Source organism: Fukomys damarensis, unplaced genomic scaffold (genome assembly GCF_012274545.1).
Source record: "Fukomys damarensis isolate Sample0158 unplaced genomic scaffold, DMR_v1.0_HiC HiC_scaffold_19, whole genome shotgun sequence".
NCBI lineage: Eukaryota > Metazoa > Chordata > Mammalia > Rodentia > Bathyergidae > Fukomys > Fukomys damarensis.
In genome coordinates, this window is record NW_022900931.1 from 34,842,686 (window position 1) to 34,867,093 (window position 24,408).

Sequence of the window (24,408 nt, forward strand, 5' to 3'; positions counted from 1 at the left end):
AGTGTTAAACCAAAAAAAAAAAAAAAAAAAAAAAAAAAAAAAAAAAACAGGAAAGGAGCAGGAGTGGAAGTGTAGGTTCTACAGCCTAATACAATTGGGGTCCATCTCCAACACAAGAATGGTTCTTGGAGAAGGGGAGTAGAGACAAGAAGACGGAAGTATCACCTGCCAGCTCCTCTGCTCAGGTTAACGGTGGGGCTCATTTGCACTCTGTCTCATCAAGGGGAGAAGGAAAACAAGGCTGGAAGGCGTAACAGAAATGGCACACCAGGCAGACTATGGCTTGGCCTACAAACGACTCAGGAGCTTCCCAGGGCACATGAGGCAGCGAGGCTGGAGGCCCTGTGCTGACCACCCGGCCAACAGCACTGTGAAAGGCTCCGGGTGGTACCACCTGTGCATACCAGAAGACACAGCTCAAAAGGAAAGGTGCCTTCAGTGCTGGCTCAAGAAGATGCAATAATGTGGCTAGTCATAAACTGCCACCCTTTTGGGGAGCTCCCCAGCCAACCCACTGAAAGAGCGGATCTCCTTTCGGAGCCGACTGGTCCACCCCAAGAGGCGGTGGGCAGATGTGGGATCGAAGAACACACTCCATGCAGACTCTCCTGGCCCTGTCTGGCACTAGGGAAGGGAAAAGGTGAGGTTTAAGTCACATGTGAAAACCAAGAAGAGGAGGTTAGCCTTGCAGTAACCAAAAACATCTTAGACAGCACAGATTCGCCAGGAATCTTGTTAGGAGGGAAAAGTTAGTTGCAGTCTAACACATTTTGGTGCAGTGATTGGAGAAAATTAAAGTCACCTTTCAGTTGAGTTGAGCTGCTTGACTTTTTGGCAGGAACAGTACAGACTAATAGTTCTCAAACTTTCTTGGCCTCATAATCTCTTTAGCCCTGTAAAGTTCATTGAAAATCCAGAGTCTGTATGTGGTTCCTATCAACTGATATTTGTAGTTATTAAAAATAAAACTAAGAAAATTTTTAGATTTATTGATCCATTTAAAAACTGTTCACATGTTTGTGAAAAATACTTTCTCCAAAATAAGAATTTCCAAAGAGTAGTGCTGTTTGCACTAGTTTGCAAATAGTTTTCATTGCTGGCTGAAAAGTCACTGACTGGACTGGACTGTCTGCTTCTGCCTTCAATTTGTTAGCATGTGCTGCTTTTATTTAAGTTCATGGAGGAAAAAGAGGCCTCACACAGACTTACAGCTGGCAGGAGGGAGACATCTGGTAGCTTTTTCCGGGAACTGCAGACACTTGTTGGTACTGCACCAGAACTGCAGAGACGGTAAATCTCAGAGGTGAGAGGCACCGAGGGTTCCGCAGCTGCATCGGGAGCCTCCGCACCCTGGCACAGTGCTGCCCTGATCTCTGTACTCCACTCGCTCTGCTCACGCACGGTTCTGAAGCCTCAGACACTGCGCATCTGGAAAACACTGCTTCCCTGAGGCACACACTTTCCCAATCTTTGCCCACGTCATGGTCCAACGACAACAAAATCACCTCCAGTAACACCACCACCCATCTCATCAAAAAAGCCATTAAGTGCTGCTAAAAACCTCAAGCAGTCGCATGCGCAAGTTTCCACAACTGTACAGTGTGTTTGAAAGCTTCAGTTTTATCAACCAAAAACAAGATGGTTGGTTGTTTCTTCAAGTGACACTTTGATCTTTTCTGGGAAAAAGATGTCTTCTAAATACCACTCAGTCTGAAAAACTATAGCTTTGAAACCTACAATTTCTAACGGTGTCCTGTGGAAAAAAGCAAGCAGCATGGTTCACAAATCCCACAATCCCACAGTCCCTGTTCCCTGGGACAAGCAGAGGGTGGTTCGCAGGGCTGTCTCTGAATATTTACCACTTCTTCTATTTTAAAAAGTCACATGCTCAGTAGTGAAGATTAAAGACAACTAATGACTCTTCCTGCTGCATCGACATCCTTCACTCACCTGAGCTTAGCTTTCTACTGCGAGCGCGCGTTGGTAAAGAGCGCAATGGCGCGCAAACACCAGCACGGAGAGCCTGGGCTTTGCCTTCCACGCTGGCACCGGCAGTGCGACCCTCATGCTTCACCACCAGGGCAGATGCCAACCCGGCAAAAGAAGGAAACAGCATCGTAACATTACCAGAAAAGAGCTCTGACCTTGTGGATCCCTGGCAATAGTCTTGAACTCCTCAGGGGTCCACAAACCAAACTCTGAGAACCGCCACTCCATACAAACTCTAAATAAATGTATGTCACAAAGAAAAGGAAATCAAGCATTTCTTTGTGGCTGCACAGCTCGTAGCCATTTATGTGAGTCCAGTATGAGACTGCAGGAACACTTCTAACTGCCCCACTTTCGGCAGAAGCTGGCAGTTTACCTGAAACCACAGGCCTAGGCTTGTGATCAGCGCCACTCTCGGACTCTGAGGTCCAAAACGTGGTGACAAGAAGCTCTAAGGAGAAGACTGGCATGCTTTTAGAGTTCACTTACACAGGGACACTGACGGGTTTTAGCATTTCATGAAACTTAAGGTAGGTAGCTCAATCCCTAGAGTTGCACTATTCACATTTGTTTTCAAAGTTCACCCTTCAGTGTCTTTTAATCTGGCCACTTTTGCAGCCGGGAGGACATTAAACTCATGCGATTTATGACAGTGTCCCAGACTCAAGTGTCTCTGGCATCGGCCCATGGCTGCTATTATCATCTCCTCTTATTTACTGCACCTTCTCAAAACTCAGCTCTTGCACACATTGACGTACGTTTTTCAACTGCGTGTTTGAACTTTCATATATTTTTATGTTCTAAGATGCTATGCTGTGTTTCTGCTTTGTAAAATAAAAAACGTCACCTGCTGGCCCTGTTGCCATCACAGCTGGGATATTTTATTTCACGCTCGTTTATCCTACTGCATATCTAACAAAACAGCACTGCCCCTCCCCTACTCCGGGCTTCATATAAAACACAGCTACCATTTCTCTCCTATTCCTGGCAGAGTTACCTAAAATGTTTCTCTTCCTATGAAAAACATTTTTCTCTATGAATTCATTTTTTCATAGAAAATCAAAGCTGCTATTGTATGTGAAGCCTTACAGACATGAATAATCCAATAGGCCTTCTGGTCAGAAAGAAACAAAACCCTGTAACAGCTTTGTGTACAGAAAGGTGGTCCCTAGGCAGACAGGAGAAATTCAGAATCCAACTAATCATTTTAATCTTGTACCAAAACAAATTTTGCTACTACTTGGAAAATGACATATCCTAGGTTTCTAAACTATAAGTTAAAAATATGTGCAACTTATTTCTAATAAAAATACAACCTCATTTTCTACGAATATTGTTTTCCCAACTTTGTACTCTATTAAATCCTCAGAATTGTGTCAAAATTTACTTACTGAAATGAATTCTAAAATTACTATTATGTCTTTCATACAGAAAAAGTCATAAAAAGTAATTATTTTCAAATGGCAAGCAGCTATGATACACTATTATTGATATAGTATGGGCATCCAGAATCCAGGTCACAATTCACAAAGCAACTGAATTCAATCTTCAAGGCTGAATGGATCAAATCCTGTGTCTGTGAAATCAAGATGAAATTTCCCCCCAAAATAAGACCCTCTTGTTTTGAATGGCTTCTGTCAGGGACTTTGTCCTAGCAGTGGAAAGATGACTAATACAATATTCTTTACTCAGTCTACCAGCTCAAATATGAATTGCCTCCATTTATTTATGGGATACTTTGATGTATTTAAGTTCTCATTTTTAACAATAAAATTTCACACTATTTTGGCAGCATACAGAAAGACAGTCTGTCATCTTACCTTCTAAGAGTTTTTAAGTTTTGCTTTTGTCCTCTATAACCCACCTAAAGATGATTTTCATCTGTGCTATGAGGTAGGGATAGAAACCCATCCTGTTTTAGGTGGACACATGTATCATGAGGTCCTGCCCAGGTGCATACACCTGCAGGTCTGTAACCAGAGCCTCACGTTCGTGCCCATGTGGATACCGTGCCACCTCCATTACGCAAACTTCACGACACATCCTGGTGTGTGGTAGGAACGGCGTCCCACACACCACCAGATGCCCGCTGGCTCCCGGTGGTCTTCACAAACTGAAGCCAAGAAACACTCCAGAGAGAGCCGGCATCTCCGTAACACCGGGCTGTCCCGTTCAAAATCAGAGTGTCACTCTGCACTTAACCGTGCCGCTCAAGTTTCAGAATCCCCTGTGTATAAATTTGAACATTTTACTACATTTGTATCTAGGATGGTCTCTACTGCTTTTATAAATGGCATTTTAAAAGTCTGCTTTAGATTAGACTTTCTTTGGTTGCTGGTCTCCAGAGCACACCTGATTTTCTCATACAGACCTCGCAGCCGGCCACCCAGGGCTGAGGTCTGCACGAATTCATCTGTGGCTCCTTCTGGGTTTCCACGCAGAGACAATAACATCACAGGTGAAAGGTGACACATATTTCTTCTCTTCTGATCTTTATCCTTTCTTCTTGTCTTACAATGCTGACTAGGCTCTCTGCTGCAAGATCTTACAAAGGTGGTGGCAGAAGTCTTTCTGATTTGTTCCTGATTCAAGAAATGCTTTAAATTGTCCCCACTAATAATATAATTACTACAGATTTTGGTTCTGTAAAGAAGTTGCCTATTTTCTAAGAGTATTTTTTTAAATGAGATTTAAGATAATTAACAATGTGAGATAAGAAGAAAAGGGCTAAAGGTGTCGGGAAAGTGGGAAGTGTAGGGGAAAGGGAATAAGGGAAAAGAAAAAAATATGAGAAAATGAAAATATGGAAATAAAGTGCTTGTAGATGGGAAGGAGAGGAGGGGGTGAAGGGAGGGCAGGGACAAGGGGAAAAATGAGAACCAAGACCTGTCATGTGAAGGTACAAGATCTCAGTAATCAATGTAGTTGTACTGTATACCTAAAATGTACCAATAAACTCAATAAAAAAGAGATTAAATTTTATCAATTTTGCATTTCCTACATCAAAATATGTGATAATCATAGATCTTTCCAGTATCTCCAACTCACTTGTATGTGTTACTCGGCATTCTATTACTAGAACACAATACCTGAGATAATCCACTTATAAAGAGAAAGGACTGTTTTACTGTTTTTAGAGGCTCCAGTCCATGATCAGCTGACCCTAATGCTCTGGGCCTGTGCAAGGCAGCACAGGAAAACTGCTCACCACAGAGAGGAAGGTAGGGGGTGTCCCCAGTCCCTTCCACTCACTCCATGACCTAGACCTCTCACTTGGCCCCACCTCTTAAAGATGCATGCCCCCAAAAGGTACCTCTTGGGGCTCCATGGGCCCCAAAGGCCAATGAGGGGCCAATCCTTTAACACTTGGACCCTTAGGGGACACCTTTTCCCAACCAACCACAACATGGATTATTTGTAGCTTTACTGCTGCTTTTCCCTCTGCTAAGGCTTCTACTTCTATTTTCATGAGTTCAGATTGGTCTATAATTTTCCTGACGCACACTGATTTGGCCTGGTTCTGGTGTCAAAGCTGCACCAAGTCCCACGGAACGAGTGATGCATGTTCTCCTTACTTTGTTTTCTAGAACAGTCTGTGGAAGACTGAACGTCCTATTCCTTCAAAGCTTGCTAGAACTCAACTGAGCATTCTAGAGTGCCACCTGCGAGCCTGCTGCTGTCCTTATCTCCTTCTGACTTCCAACGTTTCTTGCCAATTCTGTAAGTCATATTTTCTAAAAGTTCTCACGCGTCACCTACATTTTTCAGTTAACTGCTGTGAAGTTTTTCATAGTATTCTCTAACAACGTTTTAATGTTAAACAATGTTTTCCTGGGGTTACATCCCTGTTTTCTTTCCTTCTACTGCATTTTTATACCTTTTTCCCTTTCCCTCAATCTGGCCAGAAGTTTGTCCATTTTGTTCTTCCTTTTAAAGAACCAACTTCTGGCTTCAACGGACCTTTTTATTCTCTATTTCACCAATCCCTGCTCCCCCTGTACTATTTCTCTCCTCTGCTTAGGGATGTGATGAAGTCTGCTCTTTTAAAACATTGTAACCTTAATGCTTAGCTCACCATTTTCATCCTTTCTTCGATATAACTAAATTTCTTTTTGTTTTAGAAACAATCTTTTTTAAACTGAAAAGTTTAATCACTTTTTAAAATATATGTGACTGCCCCTTTGCCATTTCTTTTCCAGTTACTACTAACTGCAGCTCATCTCTGTGCCAATCTTTTATCTCTTTATTCAGGTCTCCCTTTTCCTGTCGGACTCAGGTGATGCACTTGGACAGGCATCCTCTCCATAATGCAGTCATTACATAATAACCAAACCTTCTGAGTTAGGAGACGTTTGATGTATACAGCTTCAACATTTTACAAAGATTCTGAAAGGTAAATTAAGTTACAAAAATTGTGTAAATCTCACGGATGCACAAAGACACAAATGAAGAAATGTGTACTACTTAGGCGATGTGCCTTGGGAGCATCAGGATACAGAAGGGATGTGAGACAAACTCAGCCCCTATTTTCTTGAAGTTTATACTATACGCCTTGGTAGAGGAATTGACAAGAAGCAACTACTTTTAACTAACTACAATTATGTTTCTTTTCAATCAATTGTCTCAGAAGGGAAAAAATAAAAACCCAGATATCTGTAAGTGAAAAAAAAAAAGAAAATTAATGAAAACTAGGAGAAAAGTAAAGAAAATTTTGTGTATGCCACCTCTGCTTCCTTTTTCTATTTTTAAACTCAAAATTCAGTGCCATGAGGAAAGTATATTTTAACAGCTAAAAAGAAATTACTCATTAGTCTTGGTGACAACTGCAAAGAAGGTTCAGCCGTTGAATTGGGGGACATTTCAAGTAAGTGCAGAGATTTTATAGAGTAAAAACATGTTACCTCACTGGAAAGAGAAACTCTGAGTCAGCTGGATCTTCTCTACATATATGCTGAATGTCTTTTTACAGACACGATTTTGGAGACATAGTATTTGTACCTATTGATAGGGCACAGTTTAATCTGATACCATCCAATGTGTGATACAGAAATCAGGTAATGAGTATGACCATCTCTCCAAGCATTAGTCATTTCTATGTGACAAGAATATTGTTTTCACTTGAGACCAGACTTTTTAAGCGTACTGTATTTGACACTTGGCAGGCAAGTTAAGTAATTTGTGGAATCGTCAGAAAACCATTTGTAACACAGCCACATGTTCCGTGTACATATGGATTATGACATCAAGTGCGTGTACTGTCCCTGTGTGCTTTTATTCACTCCTTGTGTCATTTCTGTCCGTGCTTGCGTTCTTTCTTCCCTCTCTGGCTCGTTTTAGGTATTGCTCGTGTGACATTCCAAGCACCTTTCCATCTAGGTGGTCCTGCTTCATCCTACACCGTGAGTTGCTCCCGATGCCTTCAGTAATGCTGCCAAGCAGCAGTCCCCACTGTCCCGGCAGGAATGCATGTGTGCTAATCAGTAAGCCTCACGACTGCCAGATGTCGGGCCCTGCAGCTCTCTTCCCTGGCCTTCACAGAGGATGACGTCACAGACTTGGGAACATGCTTCCTAGAAGTCGCAAGAAACCAAATCAAATTGTCCCATGGATTTCAAGAGTATATTTTGCCAACATGCAAGTTAGGACCTCAACGTGCCATGGATCTTCAAAATTCAGTGATGATAAATAAGTCACTAGGTAAACTGTGATCTAGAAATGGTACTGTTGGAACTGTATCCAAAAAACTTCAGAAAGTCAGACACGATTCAAGCCCATTCGATCCGCTCTCCCTGCTGATTTATACAGGAAGGTTAAACAGCTCTGCGCAGCACACAAAGTCTGTTTTCATTCTAGACACTCTCTTGCCCTAGACGTGCGTGTGTTACGTTCCTACCTCTGCTGAGGCAGCTTCCGTGGAGGTATTGAGACTCACTGTGCTACCGCAGGCTAACGGGTGTGACAAATAACTGCCAATGTAGTGTCACAGAGTTATTTCCTAGCTAGAATGAAATAATCTTTCATCAAGTTCCAAAGAAGGAGGAAGATTAAGGAACTTAATATTCAAAAAATATTTTGTCAGTTACAAAAATTATGCCACTTATACTACTGACTGTCCCCCATATATCTAATAATACATTCGCCAAAAATAGGCTAGCAGTAAGTCTCAAGTTCATCTACTCACTTCTAACTTAGGGCTTTAGCCAAAGTTATTTCTTTTAATGAATGAATGTGACACCTTCTGATTACTACTAATAATTACAGCACTAACAAACACTGTCTACTATAGCCAGATTGTGTTCTAAGGACCATGGACTGGCCTCTTTTAATCTTTCCAACAACCCTATGGCTGTTATGATTTTCCCACCACCAGCCGCCTATGTATCATGGGCTTGGTTGACATGAAATTACATTTTTGAGTCATTACTTTAGTTTTGGTTTGGCTTAATAATAAAACACATACTAAAAGAAAGATGGCAGTAGGAGCTCCTTTTCAAAAGGAGAAGGCCACCAGGCAAGAAAGACATTGGTGAAAGTAGAGCCAAAGTTACATATAGCAGGAACAGTAGTGGTATAGCAGAATTCCTGGATTCAACGGGTGAGTACTAATGAAAAAGGAAAAACAATCTATAACAAGCCAGTTGATGTCATTCTATCATGCACTTTTGTCAAACCATTTATGTGACTTTAATAAACACAGTAAACTTGCTGATAAAAAAGAAAAAGAAAAACAAAGAATCCATAGGGAAAGAGATAGAGAAATCGTTATTATAATAATACCCATTCAACAATGTACTACAGGTCCTAGATGAACAGCAAAAAATAGATAAACAGTGTAATAAAAGAAACAAAACTGCCATTGTTGATGTTAAAAAATGAAATTTTACAGATTGTCATGAAAATTCTGAGAACACCATGATTACTGCAATAATATAGTTATTTGCATGTATCCAAAACAATTAAAAAATAAAACTCCTACTATCTAGGAAAAGCTCTAAATGAAAGAAATACAAGATCTATAAATGAAAATTATATTCCTGAGAGAAATTAGGAACTTAAATAAATGCTTGTGAGCTACAAGATTCAAGAAAGTAGTGCTACCCATACTACTCAAGTTCAACCACGGCTCCCAGGCACAAACACACAGATTTCCTCTAGGTGATGCACAACAGTGCTGACACGAGGGCGGACAGTGGGGACACTGGACCCCAGTGTCTCTGGACAGTGGGCCAGTGAGGAGCTTGGCGCTACAGAGCCGTGAGAGAACAAGGCTTCCCTTAAGTGGTAATGCAACTGAACATCCAGGCAGAAGAAATCTTAAATCCCTATCTCACACCACAAACAAAAACAAACGCAAAGTAGACTATGGATCACAAGTGAAAGGCAAAAAGGAGAAACATCTAGAATGTAAAACAGGAACCAATCTTCATGACCTTCAGGTACACAGTGTTTAGTTCCTCATGAAGGAAAAGCTATAAACTGCACGATGTTGTAATTCAGAACAACTGCTCACACAACAGAGGGGCTCAGGGCGCAGCTTACTGGAAGAGCCCGTGCCCAGAGGGTGCCAGGTTTCTCAGCCCGGGCACATCTCACATCAGCGGGACCCGTTAATGTTGAGCGAGGCCGTCCTGGGCACTGCAGGAGGCTTAGCAGATGTCAGAAGTGTGCCCTCCCTGAACTATGACAATCACAAATGCCTCTAGGCACTGCCAAACGATGAGGGGTGGGGACAGGTGGGCACAACCGCCCTCCAATGAGAAACCACACCAAGGTGGGCCCAGCAGGCGCCAGGCTCTGCACTGGCCCACAGGGCGCCAACCAGCTTCCGACTGCTCAGCATAAACACAGCAGAGGAGCGAAACTCAGTAGAGAGCTGAGGAAAGCCTGCAGCGGAGAAAGAGCAATCATACCAACCCCAGAGGAATGGAGCAACATGAAGAAAATTTAAAATGAAGCCCACACCATTCTACTGGGCATCCATCAAAAGGGGAATGGCTTGAGCTGAAAAGGCCAGAACCAGAGTGAGACCTCTTGGGCCCAGGCCAGCTCCGCACCTACCCGGTTCAGTGTAAAGTCTGTGCGTCAGTCTTAACAGTGGGGATTAGTAAGCATCTCTTTGGCTCGCGGGAAGAAAAATGTAAGGCACTTGGAAGAGTAAGTACATGGAACACAGTAACCGATGAATAGATACGGGGACTTTTCTGTTAATTATCCTCAGCCTCCAGAGTATCTCCATGGAGTAAAAGTAGAATGCTATGAAAAAGGAGAAGACACCCCTCCCAAACTACTGCAATCAAACTGATAGCACATTTTTTTAAAAAGTAAATAGAAAGACATAAAGTAAAAGACTGAGGAAATCTTTCAGAAAGCAGAAGCACGGAAAACATGACACTACAGCTGATCTACCTCTGAGAAATCCTGGGAAGAGGGAGGCAAAAGCCGAGGGGAGGGGCTTAGAGGGAAGAGGTCAAAGCTGACAGAGGAACAAGGGTTCCCAGGACCGAAAAGGCCCACGGAAGCCGGCAGTTCCCTGCCTGGGGCGCAGACACGGAGCCTTCACCCCACCAACCCGGCCTCTCGCTGCCCACTTCATCCCCCCGCGACCATCAGGTCTCACTCAGCTAGCTCCGAGGTCACTTCTTCGACAAAACCTCCCAGAACCTCAGCAAACACCTTCCTCCTTGCTCGTTAGAAACCTGTCCGTATCCCAGATATAAATTTAGACTTATTCAGGGCACTGAGTACTGACTCTAAGAGCCATGAGGCTAACAACCATCATACCTGTTTTTCACCCTCATCTCTCCATCACCTAACACAGTATACACAATACGTGTTTAAATACATTTTATGAGAGACATATATAAAATCAGATTCCTTGGAAATATAATACCTTATTAATCATAAATACCTCCACCACAAAGTTCCACAGCTCTTTACATGACTTACGAAAACTTTACAAGTTTTTATACCACTTTGGCTTGCATTTTCTTCCTTCAATTTTAACCCATCAGCGACAAAATGAACCAGTTCCCCGAGGCAGGCTCAGACTTCCTAAAGGAATGAGCACCATCTAGTGGAAATGAGTCAGATTTAAAAGTGCAAACAAGGGACCAGCCCGCCAGATTCAAATGGAATCACAGTTTAACACACCAACTTTGGGGAGCAATGAAAATCAAATTTTCATCATTCATATAACTTATACAATTATCAACTTAATAAATTCAACTCACGAGTAAAATTTATTTTTAAAGTTGCCAGTGAGCCCCATTTATCGTAGCTTTTAACTGAATGAAACATAGAAATAAAAATAAGGAAAAAAGTGATTGGAGTTATGCTTCCAAAGTACAAAAGAAAATGAAGTTATAGTTCAAAGACTAACTGCGCATGCAAAGCAGTGTTTGATATATAGAAGGCCACTTTATATAGGGCACAAACATTAGATGGGCACGCGTGTGTGTGACAGTTTGATGCTGAGGGACTTTGCTTGATATATAAAACTTACCATGTGAAATTGAGTGACAGAACAATAGAATGTAGGAATCATGTAGATATATTTGTCTTTCATTTGATTAGTGGTGAGAGAGAAAACAAAAATCAAAGCAGGAAAGACCCAGGTTGGCATACTCCCATGCTTCGCCAGGGGAGAGGGAGGGACAGCCTGACCCTGCAGTCACAGGGCCCTTCCCTACAGGAGGGAGTCGCATGTCTGTCACAGAAAAGGCCGGGGGTTTGGCTCAGTGGTGCTGCCGCCTGCCTCGCAAGCACAAGGAGAGTTCAATCCTGGTACCAAAAATGAAAGAAAGAAAGAAAATGTGGAGGTGATAAAAGTTCTGACAAGAAAATGAGTACTGCCTTTCTACAGCCCAACTGTCAGACTGACAGCAGCCATTTAAAAAGGACTGCGGACTGCTGACAACTCATTATCGTAGCTCCTGCAGCACACGAAGCTGTTAGGAGGAACACAGTGCAGACGCGGGTTAGGGTCAGGTCCATCACTGGGGACAAGCAGCTCCCGCATCTGTGTATCTGGGAAGGGAGTCAGTGTTCTCCTACCCACAGCCTGCCCTTGGGAACTCGGCTCCACGACCCCCCACTCATACCCAGTGGACACAGCACCCACCATCCAAAAACCACTGGCTAGCACCGTAGGCCGGGGAAAGAGGTAAGGGAAAAGGTGCCCTGGCTCTGCAGGCTTCTGCCCCGCAGTGGTGCACATGTTTTCATTGAGATTTCAGTCACTCTACAGAGCATGTGGCCACACTAATCGAGGGCCAGGAACATCCGATCTGATGCGGGCTATGACACGATCACTACTGGCTATGTGGGTGAGTGGGTGGGTGAGGGGATAAACACATGCGATATATTTTCATTACAATAGATCATTGGAATTTAATTTTTACTTTAGACATACAAAACTTCACTTTTAAGGTTTTGGGGTGTGCGTGTGCGTGTGTGTGTATGTGTGGGTGTGCGCACGCGCGTGTATGTTTATACCCAGGGCCTTTGCCCTCAGCTACATCCTCAGCCTGTTTTTCATTTTTATTTTGAGGCAGGGGCTCTCTCTCAACTGCTAAGCTGCCTAAGATGAACTCAAACTTGTGATCCTCCTGCCTCAGACTACCAGAGTGCTGAGATTACTGTCATGTACCACCACATACAGCTCATTTTTAATAAGAAATTAAGTTTAGTTAATGCTTTATTTACAGAATTACAATTAAGTATTTAAAGTATTTTGAATGTTTTGGAATTTTTTTAAATAACTTGAAAATGTCAAAGATCTTTTAAATACCTTGGGAAAAGTGGAAATCATTATAAAACCTATCTAATTCTATTCTTTCTGATGTTTTACTGTCTCTACACCATGACTGCCAAAATACAGTTCTAATTCCTGCTACCTTTACTGACATGAAAATGATATATTGATAACCAACATATTGATTAAAACTTCAGAGCGCATTACCACACCTCCCAGGGACATGTAAAGCTCGTGAAAGTAACAGAAAGCAGAGCGGGTGACACGGAGGCCACACAGAAGGTTTTCCTGTCTCCTTACTCAAGCAATCACCCCTGGACACCTGCTGCACCTCTGGCAAAGTGGGCTGCTCCAGATTAGATCACACACAGGTCCTGCCCCAGAACGATACTGAATGGGCCACTCCAGCCACCGTTATGCTAGGTGCTAAGAACACATTCTCCTGATGCACGCAGCCCACAGGAACATGGGCCCCGCAATGACAGGGCTGGAGGAGCCCCCGAGGAAGCAGATAGAAACAGAGGCCCAAGCACACCTCAGCCTCTGACCCTGCTCTCGGGAACTCAGATCTGAGACTTCATTCTGTAAAGAAGCTCTTGCTTCTCTGTCTACAACAGGGAAACTTTTCACATGGATGTATGTTTTAACACTTAGTAAAAGGGCCGGGAATTTGGCTCAGTGGTTCCAATGCCTGCTTCGCAAGCACAAGATCCCAAGTTCGATCCCTGGTACCAAAAAAAATTAAAAAATTAAATTTTTTTAAATAACACTTAGGGTAAGTTAACACAGGGCAGAGTCAACACAGACCAGGGCACACTTACCATGCACACAAAGAAAGATCCAACAGCAGAGTATATGAAGTAATCCCCACAAATCAGCAAGGAAAGGCAAATAACTAAATTAGGGGGAGGGGGAATGGGCAAAGGATACAAAATGGAAACTGCAATGGCCCACAAATACACATGTAACTTCTAATACTGGTAAATCGAAGCCAGGAGGTAACATTTCAAAGCAATCCTGTTGGCAAAAATCAAATGCTAACAGTTCCTAGGGTCGACACGGATGTGAGCGAGGCCACTGGGATGCTCAGACTGTCCCACAGTACAGTCAGCAAGAAGAGCAACACGGCAGCATCTAAGAGGTGTGCGTGCCCGTGTCAGTGGCCCAGCAACTCCATTCCTGGTTGTGATACTTAGAGAAGCAACCCCACGCTCACGCAGGGGAAGACACAAGGAAGTTATTTTCCACCTTGCCTAGTGATATGGAGATAAACATGGGTTTCCAGACCACGAGCTTTTGTGACTAAAGGACAATTCTCAACGTAAAACTCCACTAATAAAAAGTCACTGGTGATCTAGGCACATAATGCCATATATAAATCTCACCAGAGGTTATGCAAACAACAGGCTGCAGAAAAAAAAAATAATGTGTTAGGTATGATTCTGCTTAGAAAAGATTTGAAAACATACAAAACAACACCTCGTACTATTTATGAATACAAACTCAGGGTGAAAGGAATGAGAACACGAGTGGATGTCAGACTTCAGGTGGCTTTATCCCCTAAAGTATGGAGCGACTCTGGGTATTCAACAAATTGTTCTCACTTTTTATGGCCCCCAAATATAACATTTTTAAGTAAAGCAAAAATGAAAAAACACATTTATCCAACTCAAGAACTTCTTCGAAAGTCTCAAATCATACTTTATTAATTTTGTTGGAATTTTAAATAGAACAAAAATTAAAAGGCAAAGAACAAGTTGACTAAGCCAAGAAAATACTGTGCTGAAGAAACAGCAAAACGGCCAAAGGGATACTGAAAAAAATGGAACAAGGCTGGAATGCAGCCTTGAACATCACAACTGAAAGAAAACGGGTAAGTGGAGTCAGCCTCGTCATGATGATCACCGAAAGCCCAATGCAGACTCAGTCGCTCATCAGGGCAGGGGCAGAAGAAAGACCCACCGGCCCCTCCTTTACGCACAGGGCACGTGAGGTGCCGGGTCTGACGTCCAGTAACAACGCATTGCTTCCCTTGTCCTCGGCACACCCAGCATCCGGGCCCCGGTCAGAGAGGTCCCAGGCAGAGCGTGGAGCTCACAGGGGACCCAACTGTCTGTAACCAAGGTGGCGCAGAAGTTCAGAATGAAGTGACCACGAGACGAAGAGGGAAGAACGGAGGTAGCAGAAGGTCCCAGTGTGGTGTGGCTGGGTCACAAGGTCGTGTGATGCCCACGTGAGTCTTCTCTCTGGAAGTCACCTTTCCTCCCCAGCCACACGATCGATGACCCCTTCCACTCACTTCACAGTCACTGGCCACGAGTCTGAAGTGCTCGGCTGAACTTCAGGGAACACGATCTGGTCCTTCCGCCCAGATCACGGTCAGAGTTTACACACAGTTTACTTCCCTCCTGGGCTGGGGTGGTGGCTCAGCGGAGCAATCTGCCGAGGCCCGGGGGGCAGGAGACGATGTCTCTGTGGCCCCGAAGTCCACTGCGGGGACAAGGTCCACAGGAGCGGAGGCTCTGCTCTGGGCTTCCGAAGGACGCCTGTGCCAGGGAGACAGGCGGGACAGGCTACCTGGCTCTGCGTGCTCTGGCAAATGAACTGCTCTTCGGTGGGCAGCTCTCTCTCCAGGTAAGAATCATGCATCTAGATTCCCTGTTATTAAACTGTGACTACATACAAATGTAAGATGCTTCTCCTGGGCTCGAGCTTAGTTGAGCAGTCGTCTAAATGTACAATCACTCCCAAAAGGCACTGTTCCATTCCATGGAACACAGGCCAGGCAGGAGGACAGAGCCAAGCACCGCATCCTCACAAGCCGGCGCCTCTCCTCTCCTCTCACCCTGCGCCCAGCAGCTCTCTGCCAGGGGCTGCACATGGCCACGTTTGCAGAGGACGAATTACAAAGGCAACAGTTTACTCAGGGCCTCAGGAATTCGTATCTTCAGCAGACTGTACAAGCTCCTATGCCTGAAAAAATGTAAACTATAACATAAGAAAAGAAATAACTCCATCTGGCTTCTTCACCAGAGCTGGCCAGACAATTACGTTTGACTGGCCAAGGAGTGCCAGCAGCTGTGGACACCCAAAGGGCCACACGGCAGGGCAGGTGGCCACAGATCATTCGCAGCGTCTGGCTGTCTTTTCCTTTTTCCTCCCACCCAAGGCAAATGATCTTTCAGAGGCAAGTAAAGAATCTCCCCTGGGTTTTATTCTCAGAGCAGAACACCACCTCTCCCTCCACAATTGGTATCCAAAGAGCCCTGGGCTGGTGAGCAGCTTACAAAATATTCTTTGAGTCCGATTACCAACTATGGAAATAATCACCTTTCCACCCAGTGTGATGCTGTTCATTGCTTGTAGATTAAACTTAAGTGACTGAACAGTTTATAAAACCACTGCTCAATGAAACTATCTCTCTCTTTTTTAATACTTTGGACCAACCATACTGATACCGAAAATAACTACTCCCCAAGAAAATCTTATGATGCTAATTTTAAAGAAAATTCAAACTCACATGTGTAAATACCAAATAGTTTCTCTGGTGTGAAAAACTATAATAGTACATAAGATCCTAATGAGATAACTGACAATGTGAAATAGGAAGAAAAGGGCTAAAGGTGTAGGGAAAATGGGAAGGGTAGGGGAAAGGTAACAAAGGAAAAGAAAAAATATGAGAACATGAAAAAATGGAAATAAAATGTTTTTAAATGGGGAGGGTAGGAGGGGGTGAAGGGACAGCAGGGACAAGGGGAAAAAATGAGAACTAAGACCTGTCGTGTAAAGGTACAAGATCCCAATAATGAATGTAACTGTACTGTATCCCTAAAATGTACCAATAAACTCAATGAGGACAAAAAAAAAAAGAAAATTCAAACTCTTAAAAGTTTAAGATGAGGGCCGGGGATTTAGCTCAGTGGTTCTGCTGCCTGCCTTGCAAGAGCAAGGACCAAGTTCAATCCCCCGTACCAAAAAAAAAAGATTAAGATGAAGCATGCATGACCTTCTGATTGATCACCTTTTCTGAAGTACGCAGGTTGGAGATATAAAATATTAAAAGTATATTTAAATTCACAAGTTTCATTATAAACATTTGCTCAGGATTTACTTAGATTCAAATCTGAGAACATTTTCACTCTGAGGATTAATTTAAACTCAGCAGAGATAAAAACGTTATAAATTCATATTAATATGGAGATTCAAAACAAACTCCTACCAACTTATCCCTAATACTTTCCTTTTAATAGTAACTAACATTCCCATGGCTTCATGTAGCATTGAAAACATAATTTTAGGAAATGTTTAAAAAGAGAAACTGGATAACTTGGATTGCAAGTGTAATTATTATTTGACACTAAGAAGTACTTCTTTGAAATTATGGATAAATAAAACTAGAAACGTGTCTTACCTTGAAGAGTTCATCTTTATTAAGGTAAAAAAGTAGGCAAAAGAAACACTGCCATGGTACTGTAAGTGTCACCTGAAGCCGTTACGTGACCTATTGTGCTTTACAGCGGACTGACAAGAAAAATAGAAATGTGTTTGCAGGGAGAAAGTAAGAATATAACGTGACCACAGATTTCCTACAGCGGACTGTGGAGGCCTCCTTCACCTTCCGCCCTGAACGAAATGTATCAAAACAATGCGCAAATAAAGTTCACCTCAGTTCATGGGCAATGTTTGGAAGCTTAAAATGAAAGCTGTTAAAGGCTGAAAAGATAATCTACACAACAGGAGGAAATATTTGCCAATCACATCTAATAAAGAAGTTGTACCCAGAATGCACTGAAATTCCATAATTCAAAGAGAAGTAACCAAATGTAAAAGGGATCAAAGAACAAGTTCTGGCCTTCACACCCACACTAAAGGAGCATAGAAGCCATCACTCCAGTCCCCAGAGCAACAAGAGCAGCAGAGCAAACTCAAATATCAGTGACTTTTCTTAGACACAGCAGAGAATTTAAGTCACAGACCGAAGAGCCTCTCTGAAATTAGGAGACACACAAGGAACACAATGAAAAGCAGCTGAGATCAGAAGGAGGAGCAAAAGCTACTGGAGCCAGTCACTTAAATACTAATTTGGATGAACTGATGAGGCCAAGCATACAACAGCTTGAGAGTCACAAACTCCTGGGGGTCCGGTCCACGAAGTGTCCCCCACTCTCCCCTTCAGGAGCTTCACCACTTTCTTAGGGAGGAAGTTGGGACCAAAAACTTCCCTAGTGTTTCAGCCAGAGGAGAGAAAAGTAACTATTTTGAAATATATGTATGGCTAGAGCTTATCCATAACAAAAGCCTGGTTTCTAAGGAAAAGTGCTTTACCAGGATACTATTCCAAGCATCTAATGGGAGAAAGAAAAAAACACTGGGGGTAAGAGAAGAAGTGCTTTGAAGGTCACACCCCAGGGACTCAGGTCTCTAAAAACACTGGTACTTAAGTATAAAATTATAGAATACTTTCTCCACCAACTTGCCACAATCAACATATTGCCAATAATAGTGCAGTGCATTATAACGGAGACAGCAAGAAGATTTAGACTCTAAAAAACAGTTCTGAAGGAAATCCAAAGACAACAGGTCGAGTGGCTGGTGAGGGTATCAAGGAAACTCAAATCTCTGGCACCCGAGCTACAGCAAACCTCAAACACAGCCCAGCTCCAAGCCACATTAACATAAAAACTCATACCAAAAACCTAATTACCTCAGTTCCTATTACCCAATACATCGTGTCTAGCTTTCAACAAAAAAATTACAAGGCATGATAATGGCAAGAAAAGCACAGTCTGAAGAGAGGAAGCAAGCGTCAGAAGCAGAGTCAGATATGACAGATTTTGAAATGTAACTGTAATTTCTGGGTTGCGCTAAGGATGGAACCCAGCACTCTGCACATATCAGGCAAGTGCTCCAGCACTGAGACACACTGCCAGCCTCAAGTCAGGGAATATAAAGTCAAGAACGATCAACACGCTGAATCCCCCAAGGCAAAAAGAACATGAGGCATAAGGTGAGCGATGGTAACTGACGGAAATGACTGATGAAAAGACTGCCTCTGCTGTATTATCAGTGGAATGAACACAACCAAGAGAAGCTTGAGGACTTGCTAATAGCAGTTTTCCAAACTACACTGCAAACAGAACAACAAATGGGGCAGCCAGTGGGAGGGGGAAGCCAAGAACAGTAGGACAATTAGAAAAAAGTGTAACACATACGCTTAATGGGCACATCAGAGGGAGAAGAGACGAAGAAATATGCAGCAGAAACATCTGTAGTGGTAACGGCTAAGGGTAATCCACTTTTAAGGACAACACCAAAGCACGGGTCCAGGAGGCTCAAAATTTTACCTTGACAAATCATATTAAAACTGCAGAAACCAAAAACAAAGAGAAAGTCTTGAAAAAAGCCTGACGGAAAAACGACCGTACCTGTAGGGGACAAGAATAACATCAGACTTTTCATCAAAAACCATGCAAGCAAGAAGAAAATGGAGTGAAATATTCCTTGTGTTTGGTGGGGAAAAAACCTGCTACTGTGGAACTTCTGTATCCAGGGATCTAAACTCCAAAAGTGAAGAGGAAATATGAGTTTCTTCAGACAAACAAAACTCAAAGAATTTGCTGCCTACTAGTAGACTTACCTTGTAAGAAGTGTTCAAAGTTCTTCAGTGAGAAAAAAAATTTTTAATTATATAAATCACAACTTCAATCTATATAAAGAATATAAAATTCCCAACTAAAAGCAAAGAAAGAAAAAGGAAGTTATCAAAACAAAATTTAGCAATAACAAATGCAATGAGTAAATATCAGCTTCAAACATGGTAAATAAGTGTTAACTATATCAATTATCACTTTAAGTGTGAATGTTTTAAATATAGGGTATCTGTCTATTTTCTTTTAATGTAATGAATTACTTGAGACTCGGTGCATTACCGAGAAAAAAGGTTTATCTAGCTCACACTGTGTAGGTTAACAGGCAGCAGCACCGCCTAGGTGCTGGTTAGAGCTCCTAGTGGACAGCATTGAGGCAGCAACACATAAGAGAGGGACCATTCAGCAAGACAGGCAACCAGGGAGCGATTCAGGTGTCAGGCTTGCTCTGCTACACCTTACTCAAATGGGATGAACTACCTTACTTTCTCTCTGAGGGCAGCACCCTCAATTACCTAGTCAAATCCCAAAAGACCTCACCACCTCAAGGTCCCCCCACCTCTGAACATCATTACAATAGGGACCAAGCTTCAAGCACACGAACTTTTCAGGGACATATTCTACTGTATTCAAACTACCAGCATAGACCAATCAGAACACAGAGACTACTACAGTGGGTAAAAAGGAAGACTCAACTATATATTGCCTAACAGAACTCACTTTAAATATAAAGACAAAGATTTTTTTTTTAAAAAGTTTGAAAAAAGATAACCACACTAACACTAACTCAAACAAAGTTACAGTGAAAATCCCAGCTACTGGAGAGGCCAAAGCAGGTGGACAGCAAATCCAAGGTTCACTTGGGCAGCTTAGTAAGGCCAAGTCTCAAAAACTGAAAACAGCAGGGGATATATGTAGCTCAGGAGTAGAGTAACACTAGGTCCGATCCCCAGCACTATGAAAAATATTTAATTCCAACAAGAATTACTGGAATAAAGGTAGGCGTTACATAACCAAAAAAAGGATCAATTCTCCAACAAGACACAGTAATTTTTATACAGACTTAACAGGAGAGTAAAAAATTCATGAAGCAAAACTGATAAAACAGCAAGGAGAAATGAGAGAATTCACTATTGTACTTGTAAAATTCAACATCCCTCTATTGGTAACTGACAGATCCAACAGGAAGAAATATCAACAAGGATATACTTGCAACGGCATAACATCAGCCAACCAGATCTAACTGACATTTAGGGGATACTTTTCCCAATAATAGCAATATACGAATTCTTTTCAAGCTCACATAGAACTTTCATCAAGGTAGACCACATCTTGGGTCATAAAATACAACTTAAATCTAGAAGAATGGAAATCACAAACCATGGACTCAGCTTACATGGAGTTAAACTAGAAATCAGTAACAGACATCTTTTCTAAAAATTCTGAGATTAAACAATTCTAAATAACATATGAGTCAAAAGAGCATTCTCCAGATTATTTTGAAATAAATGGAAACGGAACTTATCAAAATTTGTGGATACTAGAGTATCTTTTATGAAAAGACACAGAAGAATCCTCAAAAAATATTAGCAAGCAACCTAAAATTTATAAAATTCAGTAACATCCTATAAGCAAATGAGATGTACTGTCAATATATAAATGCTAGTTCAACATTTGGAATTAAATTTGTGTAATCGACCACATCAATAAGCTAAAGAATAAAAGCCACATAATAACAATAGTTGCTAAAAAAAAGTTTTTAAAATCCAACACCCAATCATGATTTTAAAAGAAAAATTCTCACTCAGTTGAAAATAGAAAAAAATTTCAACTTGATAAAGAACATATATAAAATAACTACAACTAACCTTATACTTAATGGTTGAGAAACTAGACTCTTCCCCCTGGAACTGGTAACAAAGCAAAAAGTTTATGAACTTTTGCTGTATGAAGGATACTTTTCTTTTCTTTTTCTTTATTGGTACCAGGGATAGAACTCGGGTCCTTGTGCTTGCGAGGCAGGCGGCAGAACCACTGAGCTAAATCCCTGGCCCTCAAGGATGAAAGACAAGCCACCACCTGAGAGAAAATACTTGCAAACACATATCTGATAAGACATATTAAAAATTACAAAGAATTGTACAAATTATCATTAAGTTATAGGAAATGTGAAAATATACTTAATGTCTATCTTAAGGGAATTGTATCTTGACACAATTATAAAACATCACTATACACCTATTGGTCAACAGAAATCCAGAAAAACCAACCCTTCCAAAGGTTGATGAGTACACAAAGCAACAGGAACTCTTGCTCATTTTTGGTGTATACACAACACTATGCATTTGTCAAAACCCACAGAAATGTACAACAGAAAAGGGTCCTAATGCAAACCACACACTTCAGTTAATAATAATGTGTCAATATTGGTTCATTAACCGATAAAAGGACCACGCTAACAGAAGAGGCAAAAGTGGTGGGAGAGGGTATTCTGAAAGCTGGATCTATACCATTGGCTTGATTTTTCTACAAATCCACATGTCCTAAAATATGTAGTTTATCAACGAAAAGGAATCCAACAGGGAAAATGGCAAAGGTTCCAAACTGACACTTTTTTCTAAAGAAGATGTACAAATAGCCATTAAGCTCATTAAAAGATGGTAGCATCATTCAGTCTTCTGGAAAACATAAATCAAAACCACAATGAGGTATCACTTCATACCCACTAGGACGGACAGAATCAATAACTCAGATAAAAACCAGTGTTGGTAAGGATGCAAAAACTGCTGGTAGGAATATAAAATGGGGCAGCCACTTGGAAAACAGTCCGGCTGTTCTTCAAAATGTCGAACAGAACTGCCATTTGACCTTGATCGGGCAATTCTACTCACAGATACATATCCCTGGAAACTGAAAACATACACCTACACAAAAGCTCAGTCACAAATGTTCTTTGTAGCATTGTGTGTGACAGCCGAAAACAACCCCGACGCCCACCAAGGGCTGAAAGGACAAACCCAATGTGGCGCATCCATATAATACCGTTCAGCCACAAACAGGAATGAAGATAGATGCGTGCTAGACCTGGGTGAACCTTGACATTGTTACACTGATAGATCCAGCCACCAAGAGCCCACAGATCATAGGACTCCGTTTCTATGAAAAGCCTGGAAAGGACCGACACAGGGGCAACAGACGATGGCTGATGCTGGCTGCTTCAGGCTGGAACGGAGGGGGGTGGGGTGCGGGGCTGGGAGAGACAAACAGTGCTCTAAAACTGACTGTGGTGATGGCTGCACACAACCCTGAGTACACTACAAACCACTCAATTGTGGATTTTGAGCAGGTGAATTGTGTAGTATGTGAATAATAAATGTTACTAAATAAATGTAACTAAACTAAACGTTGAACGACTCCCAAATAGGTTTCCAGTTTTCACAAATAAAATTATCAATATTGTATAGCTCATACTGACACTAAAAACTCACTTGCTATATACCCAAAATGTAAATTTAACTGGACATTTTTTATTTTACCTGGCAGCCCTACTCCCAAGTCTTTTACCTCCAAGCTAGAATGCAATTACCCTCCGTTCTAGATGCCTGTGCTCAATTATATAATAGGCAGTCCCATTGGATTATGCCCTAAATATCAAACATTAACAAAACCACAATCACCTGTCCTTTCCTCTGAGAAGGTGGTCAGAATATTTGTGACCTGGTGCCTCGAGGCTCACAGAGATCTCCGGAGACGGCCTGGAGTCCTCTCCGGTTCCCAGCGGCCTGACGTGAGCCCCAGTGGCTGGATCACAGGCAGGAGGAGCTTTGGTAGGTTAAGAAGCCTCACGCTTGCCAGTATCAGCCCTTCTCTCAATCTAAAACTGAGCTGTCCTTTCCCAACACTTTGCCACCATCATCTCTACCCTGGAAATCTCACCCCTACCCAGTCTCCACACTACGTTAATCTGCTTCTAAAAGAAAAATCTGGTATCTTCACTCCCCTGCCAAAAACCTTCCAGTGAGTGGCTTCCATCGTCTTGGTTTGCACACCATACGTGATTTATGAAGCTACTCCATTCGAAAATAAATCCCTGAGCCTGGGGTGGTGGCACACACCTGTCATCCCAGCACTCCGGGAGGCTGAGGTAGGAGGATCACAAGTGCAAGCCTAGTCTGGGCAACTTAGAAAGACTCAGTCTTGAAATTTAAAAAAAAAAAATTTTTTTTTTAATGGAATGGGGATACAGCTCAGTACAAAGACCCTGGATTCCATCTCCAGCACACAAAACAAACAAACAAAAAAAATCCCGTCTTTCTTGCCACACTTTGCTGTCCATACCCTTCCTTGATTCACACACCAGCCAAAAGCCAATACCCACAACAGTCACCCCTCACAGCCAATACTCATTCTCACCTCCAGGTGCCTGCACACTATTCCTCTTGCCCAGTCTCCCACCACCCCATACGTCCTAGCTGAGCATCTCCTACTCAACATGGCAATGTCTAGCAGAGGACCCCAGCTCATCCAAGAGCCCATGCCTGAGGCCAGGGTTGAGTTATACAGCTTGTGCCTCTCGAAAGAGGTTGCAAACATCTACCCCGCAGTGTTGGAAGCACCATTTGTAACCCCTCTGGGATACTAGAGATCCACAGAGAAGGGGACCGTGCCCACCAGGTCGGGCATCTGGGCCCTGACGCTCCACCCAGTGATGGGTAATAGTAGGTACTCAGTGGGACAAATAAACTAGTCAATAGTCAAAAGTTAGAACTACATAACTCAATGTTTGTAAGGGTCTCCCAGAGTCTCATTAGTCCTTTCCAACTGAAATCACAGAAATAATTCAATTGTATGAGGAAGTTTTTCTTTAAAATGTCAATTTTTGCCTGCTGAAATACTTCAAAATCTGAAAAAGGATAAAATTCAGATCATCACTTTTTCCTCCCCCTTCACACGCATTTCTATACATATATATATATATATATATATGTATGTATACACATATATATATATATATATATA

General features: G+C 42.2%; 1 protein-coding gene across 6 annotated transcripts in view; it reads right to left on the bottom strand.

The window, feature by feature from the left end:
• The window catches only part of Mpp7 (membrane palmitoylated protein 7), a 150,190-nt gene that overhangs the window by 92,234 nt on the left and 33,548 nt on the right, over positions 1-24,408 (bottom strand). The window lies entirely within an intron of this gene.